This window comes from Paramormyrops kingsleyae, chromosome 25 (genome assembly GCF_048594095.1).
Source record: "Paramormyrops kingsleyae isolate MSU_618 chromosome 25, PKINGS_0.4, whole genome shotgun sequence".
Taxonomy (NCBI): domain Eukaryota; kingdom Metazoa; phylum Chordata; class Actinopteri; order Osteoglossiformes; family Mormyridae; genus Paramormyrops; species Paramormyrops kingsleyae.
In genome coordinates this window covers 2,162,380-2,182,157 of record NC_132821.1, presented here as the reverse complement: position 1 = coordinate 2,182,157, position 19,778 = coordinate 2,162,380, and the positions used below count along the sequence as shown (strand labels likewise).

The 19,778-nt window shown below is 41.7% G+C and overlaps 1 long non-coding RNA gene across 4 annotated transcripts; it reads left to right on the top strand.

The window, feature by feature from the left end:
* The first annotated feature begins 2,695 nt into the window (after positions 1-2,695).
* LOC140583078 (uncharacterized) lies at positions 2,696-4,771 on the top strand. Of its 4 annotated transcripts, none has more exons than XR_011985865.1 (7): positions 2,696-2,859; positions 3,260-3,431; positions 3,656-3,706; positions 3,943-3,994; positions 4,067-4,097; positions 4,268-4,334; positions 4,502-4,771. It is a non-coding gene; the product is annotated as an uncharacterized lncRNA (long non-coding RNA). The 4 variants fall into 4 exon arrangements; XR_011985864.1 differs by having other exon boundaries at positions 3,656-3,820; XR_011985862.1 differs by lacking the exon at positions 4,067-4,097 and having other exon boundaries at positions 3,656-3,820; positions 4,502-4,769.
* Positions 4,772-19,778: the final 15,007 nt, after the last annotated feature.

The following is a 19,778-nucleotide window of genomic DNA, read 5'->3' as shown; positions in this document are numbered from 1 at the left end:
TTATGGCTTTCACAACCCTTCAAATTACAAGATCTAACCTCACAAATGTTAATGAGAGGGGGTCGTTCGTGTCACTTTTAAACGTGCCAATTCACCTTCCCCCACCCTATGAATAAAGGTGAGAAGAGCAGGCTTGTGGTGCGTTCCATTTGCCCTGGGAACTCGGATTCCGAGTTTCGAAGCCGGAAGTGATGACATGCGCACTCCCGTTTTTCGGAGATCCGAGAAATATCTCGGATAACGCAGAGGATCCCGAGTTCAGAATCAAAGATGGCTGCGCTCTTTCTCAACAGAAGGGAAAGTTGTAGCTTTATCCTGTTTAAGCACTACTTCTCATTTGTGGCTCATTAAATCGGTCGCACACACTATATCGTCCAACTTATCTGTGGACGTGTTGCTACGGAGTTTTATACGTGAAGCACCGCGCGTAATGTGTCATCAAGTGATATTGCTAACAATCGCTACCAATTAACCGTTCTAGAATTGGATTTCATGATTAGTTGGATTATTTGTCGGATTTAAGGTAGTTCGGGCTAATTGTAAGTGAACGAAGATAAAGGCCATTTAAACTGAGGTACCTTAAATCCGACAAGTTGTCCGGCTAAGCAAAAAATCTTGCTTTTTCCATATGGATCCATGGTATTGCTACTTCTGGGGCAAATGGAATGCATCCGACTCGGTTTTTCCGAGTTTTTACCGAATGTGACGTAATCTCGGATTCCGAAAATCGGATCCCGAGGCAAATGGAAATCGCCATTGGCTCTGGGGGGGTTAAAATGTAATTCAAGATATTTTAAATTACTGCTGGTTAAAAATACTACTTACAGGCCTAATCACAGTGAGGTGGTGCTCATGCTGAATGGCACAGACTGTATGGACTATTTAAATTGAGCAGTGTTCCTTTAACTATATTTGATTTTGATAATGAACAGGTTGTCAAGTTAGCAAAATACAGTATATTGCGTGTACCGGAGCCTGCGTGATCACTGCATTTTTTAGCCTTCTATGAGAAGAGATGGTTACTCTGTAATTTATGGTCATACAGACAGAAGCTAAACATAATTCAAAACTGTAAAATATTTCGCGAAATATATTTTTTTCTGTTTTATACCATTTCATTGATTGATTCGTTGTAAAATAATGCTTACATTGTCCTTGAAATAGGCTATAGGAATTAAAAGAATCCATAAAGGCTTGCTTTATGTTATGTTTGTTTATTAACCCGTGTTTTTTTTTCATCTACAGAAAAAAATAAACAATGTTTGATGGTTAAGCTCCAGCTTATAGCGAATGTTTTAATGGGTTTTCAGCTTTTAAAATGTATGTTTTCTAACAGGAAATAATACACCCCAACATACCCCTTATATTTAACGATAAAAAAATGCTCCAAACGTTTTTCTAAATTAACTAAAAAAACTAAACTAAATTGGACTAAATATAATCACTTTGCCAATACATACAAAATTGAACTAACGGGGAAAATATTTTTGTCCAGTCAATTGCTTCGATATCACTGTCAGTCACCGCTCTTTCGAGAATGAACCCAGCATAAATATGCAAATGTAAATATATATATTTAGCATAGCCAAATGTATTATTTTAAATTACTGCTGGTTAAAAATACTACTTACAGGCCTAATCACAGCCTAATCACTTACAGGCCTAAAGCACAGACTGTATGGACTATTTAAATTGAGCAGTACAACGTTTTATATGTTCCTTTAACTATATTCGATTTTTGATAATAAACAGGTTGCTATGTCAAGTTAAAAAAGTGGAACAGAGCTCTGGAAGCGGAACAGATACCTACGAGATCAAATGCGGATATCGCGTTATTCACGCTCACGTGCTGTGTTGCTGATAAACAAGATATAGTTTCAGTTCTGTTGCTTTTATATGAAAATAAATACGATACACAAGACATGATATTAGATTAAAAAATAAAACATTTTAGAAGAGAATGCAACATCACAGTTGTTTGAACAACTGTGTCCTCAGCCAGTCGTTTCCCATCGATTCCGCGCAGATTTGGCTCATCTCAAATGAGCCTTTTACTGTACAGTAGCTCGCGGTGATGTTCGCTGCCGCTTCAGTTCAGTGCATTACATGACTGCCCCCTACTGATCATGTCTTTCCTGTGTCAATGCATTTTCTGTGTTCACAGGAAATACTCCGATGTCACGCGAGATCACTTTCCTTCCCGCGCGCAATTTGGATGGCCAGATCTGTACGTTATACCACCTACCTGGCTAAAAGCCCAGCATGTAGGCCAGAGTAGGTTTAAATTTGACCCTGTATTTCTGATGTCTGGTTATATTAACCCTTCGCGTAATCTCGCTGTATGAGAAGTAAACTCCATACCTAATTTTTTTAATGAAGCGTTGATTTCGGACACAATCTGTGAAACAGATTCATAATATCCGACTTTAATTTTCCGAGGGAAAAGGTAAGGCAGATCTACTAAAGGATCAGCATCTCTTTTTGCCTCCACCTCCGTATCGCACAATTCAAAAATATTTTCCAGGTGTGTAATATTTTGCCACGTGTAACAATACATGATTTCAGCCAGTCCTACTTCGTAAGGCCCCGTAGCTCTATAGGTCGCGACAGCATCATGGTGTAATCCAAAATCTGGTTATCGGGGAAGATGGAGAGACAAGAGTTTGACGGTAGCGTGAGGTAAAAAGAGGAGAAGGGTCTGGCTGCAGACATCCACTGAGGCTCACGTCCACTGAGACGCAGGAAGTCCACTGAGCGCCCGGAAATGACGTCACGCATAAAGTTTGGTGGATACTTTACTCACGAGCATTAGCAGCGCGTCCATTGTTTAGCAAGACATTGGCGAAGGAAAGTAGAACGGTAAGTTCAGTTTTAATTGTTTATATATGTTCAGTTATTAGTTATTCAGGAAGGATGGGAACTTTGTTTGCTATGTTTAGAAGTGGAATGGTTTTTGTTCGTTATGTTTAGAACGGTTGGAATTGTTTTTTTGTTCGCTATTGTTTGGCTGCTATAAAACACAATTCGTGCTTAGGTTGTTGCTACATTAACTTAATAACTTATTTTCATGCGTGGATTACTCTGATCAGTTGAATGGTGTTTTCATGCAACTGAAATGCATATATACAGTAAATGTAAGTTAGCCAGACTCAAATCGCTGTGTTGCTTAATTGCATTCAAGTACTCTAACTCCTTCAAAAGCCCATAAATGCATACACAATCGTTTTCACGGTGCTTTGTTTTTCATTTTGACCAACAGATGCACAGGTCAATTTGGCGAAGGAATGCCGTGCCTCAGTTAGCAAGATGTGCTAACTGTTGCAATAGTTTCCATTGCCCTTTGTGCCCAGTAACGATGTTTAAACCGACAACGTTACTGCGAGCCCAGGTGCATTTAGATTCACACGCAAAGAATGGAATTTCATTCCAAGGTATGTAATCTATAGGAATTTCTGGTTTGTAAAATCATATTAACATAACTGGATTTTCCTAAACTCTGGTGTATGAAGTAGATATGTTCTCAGAACAGTGTTTATTTAACTACATCTTACTAACATTTAGCATTCCTTGGTACCCATTTGTGTTGTACCATTTCATGCATCGTATGTTTCTATTGGAAACAACTGTCCTTAGTATCATGCATTGTATTTTGCAGGATGTTCCAAAACAGATTGGATCTGTGGACTGTGGTGTGTTCATGTTGATGGTAAGAAGGACCACCTTGAATTGTCGGGTGTAACACTTGTGATATACTTTCAATTGATGTTTTTGTCAGTATGCACTCTGCATGGCCTTGGGGGAACCATTCCACTTTACTGCTGTAAGTACGTCATTAAGAAGATATTCTTTGCGACGCTGTAGAATGTTGCATAGTTATCTATACGAGAAAAAGGTGCCCTTTCTAACATTCTGAATGCATGGTTTTTGTCTTTTTATATTCAGTCTAACATGCAAAGGATAAGGAAATGGTGGTGCCTAACAGTGGTCTGGAAAAGTATGTATGGAAAGCATTGTGTTTTACATTGAGATGCATTCAGATGCAGAATCACGTGCCCTTTCTTTGCAGTGAAGGAGGTTTGTCAGATATAGAATACCAGGTAAAGCTCAGCAGGGAGGTTTTTTAAGGTGATATTCCATTAATTCATCAGTGGTAGTGCATTCAGCTAATGGAGAGGTTTTGCATATATGGGTAATTCACCATTGATACATTGAGATATTGAAACATTATGTCTTGGTAGTGTAAATGATGTGTACTTGTACTACTCAGACATGGACTGAGGAAGACTGAGGAAGCTTCACACCTGCTGAAAGCAAACTTGGAGCCTCTCTCGAGGGTGAGACTGCTCTACAAAGTGTAATAGAATAGAATGCTAGTGGTGTGTGTGTGTGTGTGTGTGTGTGTGTGTGTGTCCCTCATTTTTCTTAGGTGGTTTCCTGTTGATTACCAGCTGCACCTGATTAACTTATTCGATCCCTGATATTCACTTCCAATGTCATATAGGAGTCGTGCATCATGAGGGACCTCTGCAGTGCCGTGTGCTGGATTCGCAAGAGGTCCTGGAGGGTCAAAGTGACAACAGGAATGATCCATTCATGTTTATTTTTAATAATAAGGAGGACATGGAAACCTTGCTCTCCAATTGCGTTGATAGGATGGGTCTTAAAATTCATGCCATGTTTACATAAGGAAAAATTTGTATTCTTTTTATTCTGTTCCATATACTTTTTTTTTTTGCACGTTTGTTCAAATTTATATATCAATACACTACAAGAAATGTTTGCCAAATTATCTATGTATAGTGATTTATTTATGTAACACTTACATTATCTTCGAATAACAGAAGTATGGAGTAAAGCTCTGCGAGAAGCATAATTCTGCAGTCTTTAAGGCTTCAATATAATACTCTGAGGGGGGAAAAAATCTGGTCACCATTGACAGTCACAATCAGGACTACAGGTGATATAATTTGATAAGTACACAATTTTATTAAATTTTAAGTTATGCAATTCTTAATTATACGTACAAACTACTTTTATAAATGTATAATTCAAATGTGATAAGCACAAACTATTTTTAAAATAATCTATGATTTAGTAATACAGTGGTCCCTCGTTAATCGCGGGAGTTACGTTCTAAAAATAACCCGCAATAGGCGAAATCCGCGAAATAGGATTCTTTAGAAATCGAATATTTTCGTAGTATGAGCATTGGAAACCTGTTTACGACCTTCTAAATACGGATTTTAACATTATTAGAGCCCTCTAGACATGGAATAACATCCTTTAGTCACCAATAGTTTATGACTGCTGGACAGGGAAGCAGGAACGGGGACACGAGGAGTCAGGATTGAAGGATTTATTTGGAATCACTCCACATGCGGGACAGGAACATGTAACATCAAAACGTCAACGACAGACCTGGGGTTATAGACACTGACAGAAACAGAATCAAATTGACAGAAAACAACTGGTCACAATCAGGGCTGCATATGTGGTTAATAAGGGGGCGTGGCACACAAGAGGATCGGACAGGTAGGTCATGAAAATTACACTCGTATTACCCAAAATATTAGAAAAAATAATAGAAAATAAATATTAGACATTATAATTGTTATTATTATACATCTAATTACGAAGAGCAAAGATGCTTCCGGTGCGTAGCGATGTATCATTTTCATTGTCTCGATCAACTTTTTAATCAATAGACAAAAAACCGCGATGGAGTGAAGCCGCGAAGTGGCGAGGGACGACTGTATATGCATACAAACAAGTGATAACTGCGAACCATTTTTAAATGAACTAAAAGTAAGATGTATAATAGAAGATATCTATGGCTGCGTCTCAGTGGATTAGTGATGCCACTTCCTGCGTGTCAGTGGACGTGATGTCACTTCCTGCGTCTCAGTGGACATGAGTCTCAGTGGATCTGCAGCCAGACTCTATTGAAAAAGAGCGGCGATCCTCCATTTTTTTTTCTTTAAAAAAAAAAAAAAGAATTAAACCTGTATCAAGTCCGACTGCGGTATCCATGAATCAAACCTAGTGGGCCAACCCTGCCAACGTACTTATATCCAGTGTTGGGAAAGTTCATTTTCTACATGAACTAGTTCAAAGTTCAGTTCACACATTTTAAATTGAACTAGTTCAGTTCATAGTTCATAATTCAAATTTTTTTAACTAAGTTCGCAGGTTCCAAAATGAACTAGTTCATAGTTCTTTTATTTTTTCCGTACTGCAAGCTGTTACCCTAAGAATACTGGCATTTTCCAGTTGTTGCCCCCCATTCAGTCCACACTCGTATCCAGCTGCAGCTTTTTTTTACAGTATATTCTCAGAAACATGAGGAAGAACGTGCTGCTTGAATGGTTTTTTTAATGAGGAATTAAGAAACAATCTGAGGTAGGAACCAGGCTGAGGTAGGAAACAAGGATGTACCACAAAAAAATTCTTTTAGGTGGACATATGAAATTTCATTCATCATTGAGACAGAAGTAGTGCCGCTGCCTTCATCGGATTTTGTCTCCATTCATCCTTCGCAATTTAATGACGCATGCGCGGTGCGACTCTGTGGTGGATGGTGTTGCCAGGTCTGGTCTTTCCCCCTATATAATAAAGCCCGTTTTAGATTGTGTTGTAGCGGTTGTAGCCTAGATATTGTACAGTCAGTGGTTATAGCCGGGATTTTGCCTGGCTCCATGGAAATCTGGCACTCTCTAGAACAAAATTGAACTATGAGAGAACGACGTTCATAAATGCCAGAATGAGCGTGTTCACGTTCACGTTCATCAGGCAGATATACAGCACGTTCAGTTCACGTTCACCCAGAATATGAACGAGTTCATGAACGATCGTTCAATGAACTCCTTCAGGCACAACACTGCTTATATCCACTTTTTCCCCTTTTCGGTCTTAGAACCTATAACCTTCTCGACCTTGAACGCACGTTTCAGAGATATTTTGACTTTCTGCAGCTCTGCTTCATAGAATGTCCCCTCGAGTATTTCACCGCGCACGTCCCTCAATTTATACACCGGCGGGGATCTGCCCAGCCAGCATTTGTATGTGAGGCCCCTGTGGGTACAAAGTGGGCTGAAAAATGGGCCCCATTTGGAATTGTCCAATGGGCCCCGCGTGGGATTGTCCGCAGGTTTCATTTTGGCCCCATGACAATTGCCCATGTGGGTTTCAAACAGTATTTCACTTGGGCACAGGTGGGCCCGAATTGGGCACTGGACATAAGACCCATATCAAGTCCAACTTCAAGTTCCATGTGGGTGTTATATGGGGACAACATGGTCTGAGGTAAGGGTCCAGCCAGCATTTGTACAGTATGTGGGGTACATGTGGGTACAAAGTGGGCTGAAAAATGGGCCCCATTTGGAATTGTCCAATGGGCCCCACGTGGGATTGTCCGCAGATTTCATTTTGGCCCCATGACAATTGCCCATGTGGGTTTCAAACAGTATTTCACTGGGCCACAGGTGGGCCCGAACTGGGCAATGGACATAAGACCTATCTCAAGACCAGCTTCAAGTTCCATGTTGGTGCAACATGGGGACAACATGATTTGAAGTAAGGGTTGCAAGAGGGTTTCACTCTAGGTGTTAGGTGAGCCCCAACTGGTGAACACAGGAAATTTCAGTAGAAGATTTATGTAGGTACTAAATAGGGGCCAATACAGGGTGAAATATGGGTTGTAGGTGGGTTTGTACACATGTTCTATAATAGGTCTATTCCAACTGAACAGAACAGATTGAGGCTTCACATTAGATGCATCTACTTTTGCTATTGACTAGAATAACATATATCGGTATTGAAAAAAAACCTATATATGCCTCCCTCATTCACAGATGAACTACTATACTAACATGACAGTATTTTTAGACATGTATACCTAATTAAATTACCATGGTACAAAATATTAGAGTACACGGTGAGACTTCTAGCTTTTCAAATTCAACTTTTATTTATAACATTGTTATAGCTTCTTAACAGCTCAAAACCATAAGACCAGCTTGATTATGTGCTGTTCTTGATAAAAGAATATATGCTATTCTTAATAACAGCATCATAAAAGAGCATTTGCAACATTCTCAATGCAGCACTTACTAAAATAACACTGAGCAACAAAAGAACAGAACAGCTGCTCATTAGGCCTCCTACTTAAGTCGGTCTCGGCTGCATTCTGGATGCCCTTTGTCCTCCTCTGTCTCTGGCCCCAATGAACCACTTTGACAGCGCCCTCTCTGCTTCTTGCTGGTTCACTTTTGCTGTAAGTGAATTCTTTTAAGAGCCTCTGTAAAACAAATTCAGGTTATTATTCAGGTAATAATACACAGTATAAGCTAACATCAGAAATAGCATAACACCACCTAGAATGAAACTGAGGCGAATTTCAGGGGCAAAGGATTTGACAGAAACAAGTTACAGAGGAGAAATATCACAGCTCTTGACACCTGCTAAACAAATAACTCAATGTGTAAAATGATCAGTCTTCTTATATGTAACCACTGCTGATATGCTCTAATGCAAATCACATTGAAAAAGCCTTTAACCTTAATACTCAAGACCAGGATTAGAAGGGAAGATGTTTTTAACAGCTATTCTATTGCTAGTTTTCTTTAATATGATTTCAAATGTTTTCATAGTGTTTCATATTACCTGAATAAAAATATTTAAAGAGCATCTTCCATGTTAAACACATCAAGGTGCTTTTGTACAGCTGAATAATAAGCATTTCAGATGCAAACATGGTTGATATTTGATTATAAAAGTCATTTTGTTGGGCTTTTATGTGGCTTTCTTCCACACCTTGCCTAAGAACAGCATTCGTCTTAAAATACCGGAAGTGATGTACAGTAGCAGAAGGGAAATGTGCACCACTCTTGCTAGCCGCTTCATTCAGAGTATCGGGTAACCAGTAACTTTTTCTGGAGTCGATGCCAAAAGCCAGAGACAAACAATGCTACATAATGTACATTAGAGAGGTATTTGAAAAGAAATTTAGCATAAGCACTGCTGGAAATCCACATGAGCAATAACGAACTGAAATTCATATCCCTAACTAGTAATGCTTTAGCCTACCATATTAGAAATATACAGCCGTGGAAAAAATGAAGAGACCACTCTATATTTTTAAATAAATTTGCATTCTTAAATCCCGGTTTAATTCTGGTACATATAGCAGAAGGCTTCGCTGAGCATCAGGATGCTTCAAGGTTTAAAATTTCTAAGACAGCAGTACACAAGAATAAGGTGAAGCAGGAGATACTGGGAACTACCAGAAATCAGACAGGTAAAGGGCAGAAGCAACTTTCCAGTGCCAGAGATAACCATTAGGTTATCCAACAGGTTCTCATGAATCATAGTATGGCACAGGATGGCAAAGTGACCTTTAAAAGGAATGGGAAACGTTAAGTGCAGGTGTGAGGTGCACTGCTAGGACAGTGCGTATCAGGCTCCCAAAAGCAGGACTTGAAGTCCCATGAAGTAAGGATGAAGTCCTTGATCAATGAGAAGCAGGGAAGAACCAGGCTGCAGTTTGGAAAGAAAAAAAAAAAACATTATTCACAGATGCACACCCATAAATTGAGAGATGAGAGAAAAAATTGTGCTGTGGTCTTAATTTTTTCCGCGGCTGTATATATATTTAACATGTATGATTATAGATCTAAATCATACATATTGTAACATTACAATTAACCCCCCCCCCCCCCCCATTAAAAATACGTACACTTTAAACATGTCTACAGGGAGATTTGTCTTACAGCTAGCCAGCTAGTTTAAATGACATTAGCTATGATAATGAACAAATGTCTCACCTGTCTTTTACCTTTAACTTCAGACTGAGTGAAACCTCTCTTTAAATAAAAGCTGATGTTAATCTGTGGTACTGTGTCTATAACTGACTATATGCTTATTATGTCATATTTAAATGAGGTATTCATTAAATATTATGGTAATGTTGTTGCAATTGTATTGTATTATTGTTTCCATAATGGAATAGACTACCCACATTTGCAGCCTGAAGTCTCCCTTGTAAATTATATTTGCATCTAGAGAGATGAGACATAAAATCAATGTTGTCTCTTTGTTCTCTAGTTTACTTACCATACACCACACTGAAAAGACGCAAGACTTTCTTTTGCCGTGACGGCCAAACATGTTGTACTCCATTGCCAGCTCGTTGGATAAGATATATTTCATCATTCGTCTTGTTGCATCATCCACACTTGTACCCCCTACATCTGCCACCATAGCAACCTAGGGATGAGAGCCACAAGTACCTCGGACATGAACAACAAAGACAAAGATTCCACAATTAAGCTGGAAAGTTGACTAAACAATTTAGATTGTCGCCTTGAAGCAATTTAGTACAGTGCAATACATATTTGTGCATGTCACTTCAGAAAAAAATTAAACTTACAACAGCAGACATTAAACTGCGGTCCTCCAGTTTCTCATGGAGAGCCTCAACATCAGCATGACTTTTCAGAGGGAAGACCACTCCTTCAGGAACCTCAATCGCTGATGCATCTTGCTTCTTCAGCAGGACATTTAACATCTTGCCATGAACCCGTTGGGTCTCTCTAATATCTTCTCCAAGTTCAAGAAGTTTAGTGAACATGGCTTCACAACTGGGGCTAGCAACTCCCTGGACATTGGAGCTGGTGATTTTTTGAGCAGTGGGGCTGGTGACCTGCTGGACAGTGGAAGTGGCAAATCGTTGACCAGAGGGGCTGGCAACTTGCTGGACAGTGGAACTGGCAAATCGTTGGGCAGTGGGGCTGGTGACCTGCTGGACGATAGAACTGGCAAATTGTTCAACTGAGGGGCTGGCGAACTGTTTGACTATACAGCTGGAAAACTGTTCAGCAGAGGGCCTGGCAACCTGCTGGACAGCGCAACTGGAGACTTGCTGAGCAGTGGGGCCAATGACCCGGCTGATCTTTTTCTTTGCTGCTGGCCCAAGGAGTTTTTCTGGGGGAGTAGGTGGAAGTTCCTCCTCTGAATTAGAATGCTCACTGGATTCTGGTTGCTTGTTGGCTTGATTTTTGAGTTTTGCACTTGCCCTAGAGAGGTTAACATAAACATAAGGTACACTACAGTATATCCACTGCCTTCATATTATTTCTAGAGAAAATGATTTTTAACCTGCTTTCCCCCAGAAACACCTACTTTCTTTTTCTTGAGCCAACTTCAGTGTCTGTCAAGTCTGATGAATACTCTGCTCGATGAAGCTTTACCCATACATCTGTGTAAGTAGCTGTAAAATACAGTTACATAATAAATGGAGAGGCAAATATTAAAACAGAACTATGGTTTTCATAAGCGTTTACAACCATGCAAGCATATGATACAAAGCAGAGATAACTAATCTGCAAAGGGCTATTGTGGTTACAGGTTCTCTTTCCAAGCAAGCAAGAGCACACCTGATACAACTAGTCAACTGTGTGAAGACTCAGATAAGTTGAATTAACTAATCTTGTGTGGTGCAATCCTGCTGAGATGGAATGAAATTACAGTATGCAGTCACACCAGCCCTTTATGGATTAGTTTGGACAACCCTATACAGAAAAAGTTGGGGTGTCAAAGAAGCTTAAACTAAATGGAGCAGTATTTAGACCAGGGGTCTCAAACTCCAGTCCTGAGGGGCCAGAGCCCTACACGGTTTTTGGTTCACCCTCATTTAACACACCTGATTCAACTCCTTGTGCTAATTACCGCACAGCTCTTGAGCTAAATAGTTTGTGGTGGAACAGGGAAAGAACTAAGCTACACAGGGCTCCGGCCCCCCAGGACTGGAATTTAAGACCCCTGATTTAGACTAATGAGGAAAATCGAAGTTACCTGCATTTCCCAACACGCGCACATTGCGAATGTAACCGGTGATTGCTAGGGATGACGTCACCCACGGATCCCGTATCGGGTTGCATGCACGAGAGGCTGTTTAGTAGGTAATTCGGGGTGTTCCGCAACAAAGTTTTAATCAGGGAGAAACAGCCGTGCACGCAATTAATTAGGATCGGCGTGGATAAAAGCGGTGGAAGCCGGTAGGGGGGGCGTGGTCCGATTGTTGCTGTGACACTCCTGTGAGCGACGGGAATTGTGGTGAGCGGTTGGTTCCGGGTCCGGGCTGCAGTGCAAGGTAATGAGTAATAGTGGTTGGAAGGTTGTTGCGGGGTGCAGTTTTCTTTTCAGGTATGTAAGGATTGTCGATCTCTTCCCAGGCTGGGTGCTGGGTGACAAGTGTCTGGGTTTATGCTGCTGCTCAGGTAGGACACAGGTGGACACATGATGTGTACAATAAATGTTGAACTTGTGTATCTCGTGAGTATGGTCTGAAATGGGTGTATGTTTGCAGGAGACTGTCACTGCTGTTTTGCCTGTTTTGATTGTTTTGTAAGATTATGTGGGTTGTACTGGTATGGTTGTGAATAAGGGGTGGTTACCAGGGCTAACTGGGTACTGGTTGGTATAGTGGGTGGGGGTCTTGAGGGTATTTTATTGACCTTTTCCCCATCTATAGAGCCAGTGAATGTGGTGCTGGAGTTTTGGGAGCTGGAGGTTGTTTCCTGCACTGCATGGAGTGAATGTGGGGTGAATTATAGGTACTAACTCCAGGATGTGGTTTGCTGTGATTTTTGGTGTTAACTCCCACTTGGATATGTGAGCCCTTGGTGTGTATGTGTGTGGTGTTTCCTCTTCCCTTCCTTTCCCTCCAGGTAAGCACCTTCCCTGGCTGGCTAAGGGGTCAAGGCGGGATTATAGAGTTGGACTACCAGTGCCTGGGTTTTGCTCTCAACTCCTATTTGTTATGTTCTGGTTTTAGTGGTGTCATATGCTGGTAATTGTTTATCGGCTTGGAGGTTGTTTTAAATATTGTGTTAATAAACTGTTTTAATTCTGGGATATGCGTCTCTGTGTTCATGCAACGTGGCTGCGGTTGGAAGTTCTGGGGGTTAATTATACATTCTAAGGGGCAGGGCCTTGGGTGGCGTAGTCTGGTCTCTTGCGTAACCTTGCAGCCCAAGGTTACACATAGAATCCAGTTTTTGGCTGGTGGTGTGCCCTCTTTCACAGCCTTGGGTACATTGAGCACTGTGGCTGGTGGCCACCAGCATAATTTTCCGTCGGTGCCCTCAAACCACTCTGATGGAATGATGTCCACTGTCTTGCAGCCAATGAGGTCAACTTCATACAGAAACTCTACCACACTGAATGAGGACATCCTGCAAAGTTCATCAGGTCATGTGCTGTGTAGCATAGTCAAAGCATTCTGTTGGGGTAACAAGAGCAGTGTTTTTGTGAAGTCTGTTACTGGAGCACTAGCAAGCTGACCAGACAATTTTGATAGCAAAAAAACTCCTAAAGATGTTGAATCAATGGGATAGTTGAAAAAAAACATGCCCCTGTCTCAAAACGTTCATATACCACATGTGTTTCTCCAGTACAATGCACAATGTTCCTCACAATCACAACTTTACCCCCCAGTTCAAAACAATTGGTACCACTAGAAGTGGAGACTATAATGTCTTTGTGTTTATACATCTTAAACTGAACACCCTGATACATAGAGAAATCTGATGGCATTGGTCCTAATGCATGAAGCTGTTTCAGTTCAACACCTTCAGGGAGTTCTTTAGACATCTGAGGAAATATAGACACGCCTGACAATTTGTTGCACAGGATCCTGTGGTCTTCTCACTATTTTTTTCAACTGTCCCAAATAATTCTCAAATGGAAAACATTAAACTGAATCCAGAGGGCCATATTTTTCAGCATCATCTGCTAAATGTATAAGATTGTGTGTATTATTAACGAGATATTTTGTCCCATAAATGTTAGCATAGTTGGTAAAAAAAAATATGAACAATTTTCTAGCATAACCACGGTACTCCTTACACAGAGGAGACAAAAGTATTCTCATAGCACATGACAATATCAGAAAGTTTTTGTACTGTTGACTGGGCAATCTTTGAAAAAGTACAACTGGTCCTGTATATAATAAAAACTGCCTGAATTCTGTAGCCTTCCACTGGCTGTACTCCATCAAAGACCGTGGCTTTCTGGAGAAGCTCCGTAGAAAACTTTGTCTACACAGATTCAAGTGATCAGATATGGCAGAGAGAACAGAAGATGAAACACGACACTGCAATGGCCCTTTAAACCACAGAGCAATCAATTTACGCACAATGCCCAAGCAAACTAAATGCATGTAGTCCAGAGGAAAAGCAGAAACCATGCCAATGCCTAGCCCGTGGAGAGGGGACTTAGAGTGATGGTGGTCTTCATCAGACATTTGCTCAAACTGAGTATCTGTCCTCAGGCTGGACTGCATGTCTGGAAACACAACTCTGCCGTCAACATAAATGCCGCACTGTGTGCAACGCTCACAAGAACTGTAGCCACCATGACCTTTGATACATTTTAAAAAAGCTCTTGCTGGAGTGTCACAGATAAAAGCATCTGGAAGTGGGACACTGTATCGCTTGCCATTTAAAGATACCCCAGTCTTTGTGATGGTTTTTAAATCCTCAATAAAATCATCCATGAAGTCATTTACTGATTCAGATTTACAAGGACCTGCATATACACCTATAATAAACACATTTGCTTTTGGTAGTTCAACTATTTGACCTAAAATAGGCCATAGCTGCATATCAGAGTTTCTAAAGAGAGGTAGTCCATCAACATTCACATGAATAGTCAAAGTGTCTGTTATTTCCTGCAAATTTGACATTTTCAATTCTGACAGTAATGCACTTGCAAGCCCAAAGTGGTAGTAGCTTCCCTGTCCCATCTCTCTGACCGTACAATCTTTCAATGTACTAAGGAGAGTTCTTGGATCCTTAAGTACATCCATACCCAGCTCCAAAAGTATAGCAAGCAGCTCAGACAGTGCAGAACGAGACACATGCCGGTTAGCTGCCCCTTCAGCCAGTTTCCTTCTAGCATCAGAGTGGGGGTCCTCTTCAGCAAGATCACCACTAAGCTCTTCATCAGAGTCAACAGCCATGTGCAAGTCATCGACTTCACAGTCAAAGTCCAATTCCATGATTACAGCTTCATCAGCATTGTTCTCCATTTCCTCCTCAATATTCAGCAATTCCAGGTCCACCGCCTGCACTTCTTGATCCACAGCCTGCATTTCCTGGCCCGCATTGTGAACTTTCTGATCCATGGCCTGCATTTGCTGGTCCACAGCCTTATCTGCCCTGTCCACAGCCTCCATGGTAAGGTTCATTAAATGCTGTTGGACCCTAGCTTTGATTCTCCTCCTCCTTGTCCTTGAATTGACATGAAAGTAATAAATTTTGCTAAAATACATAGAGGACACCACAGAAACAGACAGTGTTTCTCATAGATCTTTTATAAAACTGTGGTTGTGACGGACAGTTACAGAAACATAATGGCATGGTGTGAGGTCTGTAATATTCTACATTTAATTGTAAGTGATGTATTTTGTTAACGTTTGTATTGGAAAATCGCAGTGAACACAAATGTGTGTTCAAAAAGCTTAAACAAATATACTCAATTTAATTGAATCCAATAGTGTGGCCATCAACCTAAACATTAGCACCAGACAGTCTGTTGACGCTGTTCTTTCCTTCTTCATCTTAGACACACAATCACATGATAAATGAAGCTGAACGGATGGAGAGAATGTCTGTTTGCCATCATGTAGCTGTTACATATTTTAGGCTTGCAAGTGCAATCATCTCAGAGCTGAAAATGACAAATGAGCACGAACTGGCAACAGATACATTAGTAAAAAAAAATGGCAAAATATTAAATTCAAATTACTTACGTGGCAAAGAACACTGTCCACCTGTGCATGATGTGTTAACAAAAAGGAAAAAAGAAAAAAATTGGACAAGTTAAAAGATGCACTTTTTATGGTTTAAATATAAGTTCACCCATCAACTACAAAATCAAATTATAGGCTAAATTCACAATTTTAAAGCATTTATAGATAAAAACTAAACAGCCAGCTTGGAAAAAGAAAATAAATAAGCCATCTGTAAAGCCAGCATGCATAGCAATTTACCAATGTTAAGATATAAAATTCTAGTAAAAGCACTGTTCAACACACATACAAAACAATACTTAATTCAACATCAGTGCGGGCCCTGAGCCAGCTATTGTGTGTGACTGGTGCAGTGCGTTTTCAACATCCAGTGTGCTGTTGTCCTCTATGTTCATTACAGTGCTCCCATTTCATCAAAAAGTAGACGTTTGTTCAAACATCGCTCCTTTCATTTCTTGCATTTTATTTTTATTTATTTATTTAACCTTTAATTAACCAGGTTTGTCCCATTGAGATCACAGATCTCTTTTGCAAGGGAGACCTGGCCAAGGTGGCAGCAACACAGTGACAATGCAGAGTCTTACAAAGTAATACAAGAAAGAAAAGAAAACATAGTTAGAATTTACAATTACATATAGATAACCTCGATTCCAGAGTCTTTAGAAGAGTTTTAAATTCCTTGAGGGGTATTAAATTGTGCAAACGGAGTTCAACTTGAAGTCTGTTCCATGAGTAAGGTGCTGAGAACCTGAAGGCTTTCTTTCCTAGTTCGGTTCTTACTTTAGGAACAACCAGATTTAAGAAGTCCATCGAGCAAAGGTTATGACGTCCTTGCTTCCAGGATAGGAGTGAGGATAAGTAAGAAGGAAATTTACCCCTGATGGTTTTATAGATGAACATATGCCAGTGAGTGAGGCGACGAGCTTGTAAAGAAGACCAATTTACTTTGGCATAAAGCACACAGTGGTGAGTTAGAGAACCGCTGTTTGAAATAAACCTCAGTGCACCATGATAAACGCTATCTAACATGTGAAGACAATGAGCAGATGCATGCATGTATATTACATCACCGTAATCGATGATAGGTAAAAAAGTTGATTGAACTAGTTTTAGTTTTACATGGGAAGAAAAGCATGAATTGTTTCTGAAATAGAATCCTAAAAGGGATTTCAGCTTTTTTGTTAAATATTTAATATGTTCCTTATAAGACAGATGGTCGTCAATTAAAAGTCCTAGGTATTTGAAATTTGACACCAAATGAAAGTGAAAACGAAAGTTCAAACAAGGAGACCTTATGGACGTCGTCATGTCCAATCACAGCGGTCCAAGTTCTATATAAAGAATAAGTCTAACCCACTTCTTTGCCGTTACAGCTATTCGGTTCGCTGTCTTGCTCCGTGTTCCGCTGTCTAGGCTCCTCCCTGTCTGGGTCATGTCTGACTCCGACGGTCGGCCCCCTTTTGGGGATTTCGTTTCTCCTTCACCTGCTCTCGGTGAAGGTTTTGGCGCCTCCCGTCCCTTGCGGAGAAGCGCGCGGCTATCTCAACTGTCTCCGAGTCGGGACATCCGTCTATGGTCCGACCAGCATCTCCGGAGTTTTGTGGAGGACGAGGGGATTCCCGTCGCTCCCGATCTCTCCCGCTCGGAGATCTTGCAAATAGCCCTTCACCTCCCAGGGGTGCCCGGATCCTCCTCGGCCGTGCTCGCACCGGCCGTCTCCTCTCCGCTGGTTCCCGCTGTCCCTGCGCCGTCTGCGCCCTTTTCGCCCGCTAGGCTGCCCGCTCCTCTGGACCCCCCTGCTCGACAGTCTCGTGGATGCAAGAGGTCTGCCGCCCGGATTCGCTCCTCTTGCCCGAAGCGCTCCCGTCCTGCTGACTCCGACGCCTTGGCTTCGCAAGTGCATTCTGCGATCTCTTCTCTGACCCGCACCATGGAGTCCTTCGGTGATCGCCTGCGCGCCTTGGAAACCTCATCGCATGTGCCTGCCCGTCCGGTACCCATTCCGCCTGTCGGCTCCGCCATTCCAGTCGCCCCTCCGGCGTCTGTGAGGTTCTCCCTGGCCACCGCTGTCCCGGCTGCACCCTCTGGTAGACCATTCATATCACCCTCCGCCGCCGTCCCGTCCCGTATGCAATCTCGCATCCTCCAAGGTAAAGACGTTAATTTGGTTTCTTTGCTTTTACCTTCGCCCGAGTGCGACAGGCGTGTTGTGGACTGCGGCGACGTTTCCGTATTACTTAAAGCTTCGGATCCCCGGCTTCACCGTAATCTGTCCATCTCCGAATTCGTCGTCGCCTTCGGCATTTATAGAGATGTTATTTGCTCTGTGTTCCCGGATCGACGTAAGGAACTGGACACTTATCTGTCTTTGATTTGTGACTTGAATTTGCGATATGGGGGCTCCCTATTTTACGAATATCACAAATCATTTTCAGCTAAAGCGGCTTTGCTTATTCAATTATCGAACACTCGTATTGACTGGTCGTGCCTAGACTCCAACCTTCTTGTCCAACATTTTGGTGGACATAAAGCTATCCTGTGTTCGCTTTGCCGTAATCAGGGTCATTCACCGGAACTTTGCCCAAAATCTGCCCTCACCTCCGCGACTGCCGCCACGAGTTCTGGTCTTCTCCAACCCACGACATTCCCTTCATCCACCTCATACGCAAATTTGGCTACCGACAAGAAAGGGCGTGAGGTCATTTATTTCAAAGACATGCCTATTTGTAATAATTTTAATGAAGGAGTGTGTTCATGGGGTAACTGTCATTTTTTGCATGTTTGTAGTTTGTGCCAGGACCCTCATCCAAAAATGGTCTGCCCTCGCCGCCCATCGCGTTTCCGTCCTTCGCGGGGAGGGAAGAGCAATTCAAATTCAAAGACCTTCTAAAAATCCATCCTTCTACTCCTGTCCACGTCCAAGCTCTTTCCTCTGCTCTGTCCTCTCACCCTGATTTTGTTTTTGTGGATTATTTACTCACAGGTTTAACTCAAGGCTTTAAGGTGGGCGTTATTGCTGATCTGTCCAAAATTGTCGTTGCGCGAAATCTTCAGTCTGCCATGCAAGACCCTGAAACAGTTTCCTCTCTTCTTAAAAGGGAAGTTAATAAAGGTTATTTGATCGGCCCCTTCGTTTCTCCCCCTTTTTCTACTTTTCGCACAAGCCCTATCGGTGTAGCCACTCGGAAATACTCAGGGAAAAAGCGCTTGATATTTGACATGTCTAGCCCTCGCTCCGGTTCATGCGCAAGTGTTAATAGCCTCATTCCTCATCTCCCCTTTTCGCTTTATTATGCTTCGGTTGACGACGCAATAGACTTGATTATGTTAGCGGGTAAAGGCTCTTCGCTCGCTAAGGCCGATATTTCGGATGCTTTTAAAATAATTCCAATTCATCCTTCCCAATGGCCCTTGTTTGGTGTTAAATGGCAATCTCGTTTCTATTTTGCGGTCCGGCTCGTTTTCGGTTGTCGAAGCAGCCCGTCTATATTTAATTGTCTGGCTTCTGGCTTATCCTGGATCTTGCTGAATAAAGCACAGATCACGTTTGTCCTGCATCTCCTCGATGATTTTCTCGTGATCGATCCACCTTCCTCAAAACCCGGCACCTCACTGTCCAAATTAAAACTTACGTTTTCCGAATTAGGCATCCCCTTATCGGAGGAAAAAACCATCGGTCCGCTCACTTCCCTGGAATTTTTGGGTATCGTGCTTGACAGCATTGAAATGAAAGCTTCTCTACCGCTAGACAAATTGAACCGCATTCGCGAAATCTGCCACTCATTCCTGCACTCTTCCTCGGTTTCCAAACGCGAATTGCTTTCCCTTTTGGGGCATTTAAACTTCGCCATGCGCATCATCCCGCAGGGTCGCTCGTTTATATCGCGTCTGCTCGATCTGGCTAAATCGGTTTCGGAGTTGCAGGACATACTTATTTTAAACGACGGTTGTCTTTCTGACCTTAAAT